Source organism: Leptonychotes weddellii, chromosome 7 (genome assembly GCF_054177405.1).
Source record: "Leptonychotes weddellii isolate Sample4059 chromosome 7, ASM5417740v2, whole genome shotgun sequence".
NCBI classification, from domain to species: domain Eukaryota; kingdom Metazoa; phylum Chordata; class Mammalia; order Carnivora; family Phocidae; genus Leptonychotes; species Leptonychotes weddellii.
The window spans coordinates 98,192,257-98,195,152 of record NC_138375.1 but is presented as its reverse complement, the minus strand read 5'-3'; positions in this window follow the sequence as shown (position 1 = coordinate 98,195,152).

The following is a 2,896-nucleotide window of genomic DNA, read 5'->3' as shown; positions in this document are numbered from 1 at the left end:
AACATCTCCATTTTTTGATGAGAAAATAGATTCCTTGACATTAAGTCTCTTGCTTTAGAGAACAAAGCTTGTAATTGGCAGTGTCAGAATTTGAACCCAGGCCTGTTGGCTTAAAATATTTTTCTCTCTGTCTTTTTTGCCATCTTAACTTGTTTCAACTAACATGAGCTATTAGATCTAGATTTTTGTTACTAGTTCCTTTTCTAGGTATGAATTTTTATTTTAAGGTTCATTTGTATTTCCTTTAAATTTCACAATAATGGTGGTGGTCCAACTACTTAAACGGAACCTGACATTTTACTGATTACATTGCATTTTTTTCTGTGTAATTTTTTTTTTTTTTGCTGTCCTTGAGAGACACTTTTCTACTTAAAATTTAAAACTTTATCGAAGATCTGTAGAGATGCAGTTCTTTAGTTGGTTTTTTTATAATTAAATGTATAAGGGCACTAAATGGACCCTTTCAATCTGAAACCTAATGTCTATCTTTTTTCTTTCAGATTAGGAATATTTTCTTCCGTTATTTACTTGATTCTTACTTCTCACCCAGCCCTTCTCTCCTCCTCCAGTACTTTATACTCTGGACATCTCGCATGTTGCTAGTGTTTCATTCATTTTATTTATCCCTGTAATTTCCCTCTGTATTCTGGGAGAGTGGTCAAACACGTCCTCTAGTTCATTGGCCTGTTTTAGTGTCACCTAATTAATTTCACTTTACTACCTCCAGTAAAATTTATCTCCCTTGATTTTCATCTGAAAACAATCTTTCCTAACTTATATTATTTCTTTTTCATGCATGCAAATACAATTGAAAACATGAGTAAATTACTTTTTTCAAACGTTACAGTACTTGTCACAGTACATTGCAGTTATTTGTTATGATTCCCTAAATTGTTCACTTTCTTTTAAACTACGAAAATGTTTCTATTGTCTAGTAATTTTTGTCATTTGTCATCTTCACAGATGCATGTCTTTTATGTCTAGTATTTAAAGTTAAACTGTGTTCTGTCAGAAATTGTTCCTTTCATTCCTTTGGTTCCAGATAAAGGGGAAAGTAGAGGTGTATATTTTCTGATGGTTTGATTTTGTCTGTTTTGGAAAAAGGTGCAGAAGCACTTCTGTGTCTACACACTTCATTATTCTAGCAAAGAGCTTATCTGTTCAACATATATTTATTAAGGGCCAGCTCTGTATTTGACCCTGCTGAACACTGAGGATATGATGATGAATATGATGATGGATCCTTGCTCTCATACCCTTTACAAGCTCCTGGGGAAGTCATATATCAAATAATTACACAAAATCTTAATTACCAGTAATTACCAGTAACAGTTACAAAAACTTACTGGGTTACTGGTCAATTGGACTGACAGGAAAGTATTGTTCAGAGTGTAGTGAACATAGAGGAGAGTCTAGAGAGATAGGAGGAGCCTGATCATGCAGGACCATGCAGCCACATTGGGGACACTGAGAATAATCCAAAAGCACTAGAAAGCCATTGATGAATATGAGGTGGGTGAATAGTGTACTTATATTTGTGTTTTAAAGGCCCACTGTAGCTTCCATTGTGGAGGACAGATTGCAGAGACCAAGTGGATAGGGGAAGACCACTTTAGAATGCTCTTGCATCCATCCAGAAAAGACATGATTGTAGCTTGGATCGGGCTTGTAATGGAGATGGAACTAAGTGAATATATTGAGGAAATACTTAGGTGGGCTAATACCATGAAGAGGAATGGATGACTGATACAGTCTTATGTGAAAAAAGGATTTCATTTTCTTATTTGTCACAGTAGCCTGGAGTTATCTGGTAGCACCCTTCTCTGTCTGGCACAGTGCCTGCTTAGGAGCTATGACCTCATATAGCATACCATTTACTCCAGGGGGAAATGAGACTAAAGATGGGTTCCTCTACTCATGCCACTCTTCATGCTGGCATTCTGCTTAATGAAGTTCATGGTAGATTCTAAATGTTCTGCCAACTGCTGCTTCTAGGACTCATGAGGTAATATCGGATTGAGAATGCAGATTCTAAGGCCAGATTCTAGGTTCACTTTTGATTCTGCCACTAACTGTCAGAGTGGTTTGGAGCAAATTGCTTAATTGTTTTTGGCTCACTTTTCTATACCTGTAAAATGATAATTCTAATACCTACTTCACTGGAGTGTTGCCAGTTGAGTTGCAATTTATAAAGTACTTAAAAAGCACCTGGCACATTGTAAGTGCTCTAATGTTAGTTATAATTATTAATCTGATTTTGTGGTGGCTGGAGATCTAGGCATCTTATCTACTCACTTACTGGCAATCACTTCCGATTTCAAGAAATCTTTTTCCAGTATGGTTCCATATATGCCACAGATAGTGTAGTTAAAATTTTTTTCCTGGCTTATGAGTATTATCCAAGTAAAAAAATTAATATTTTCCTCTATAAAAAATTATTTGCTCACTTAATTGGGAAATTGGGCTATGACCTCTGATTTTTTCCCCTATTAGAACATTTTATTTTCCTCTATTATAAAAATTCTTTGCTCACTTAATAAAGAAATTGGGCTAGGACCACTGCCCTTAAACAGAAATTCTCTGCTCACTCTTTTTTTTTTTTTTTTTAAGATTTTATTTATTTATTTGACAGAGAGAGACACAGCGAGAGAGGGAACACAAGCAGGGGGAGTTCTCCACTAACTCTTTTTTTTTTTTTGTCATAAAATATGGATATTTTATTCCAGCTCTGGGGAATGAAAAAAAAGGGGAACACATTCTTTTGCACACCATTCTAATTTAGTTGACATTAATTTGAAAAAGCTAAAGCAAATATGTATATGTATCTGTATAAATATTTATATACACATACATATTTCATCAGTGTTTATATATTTACTCTATTTTTGTTTTTTAA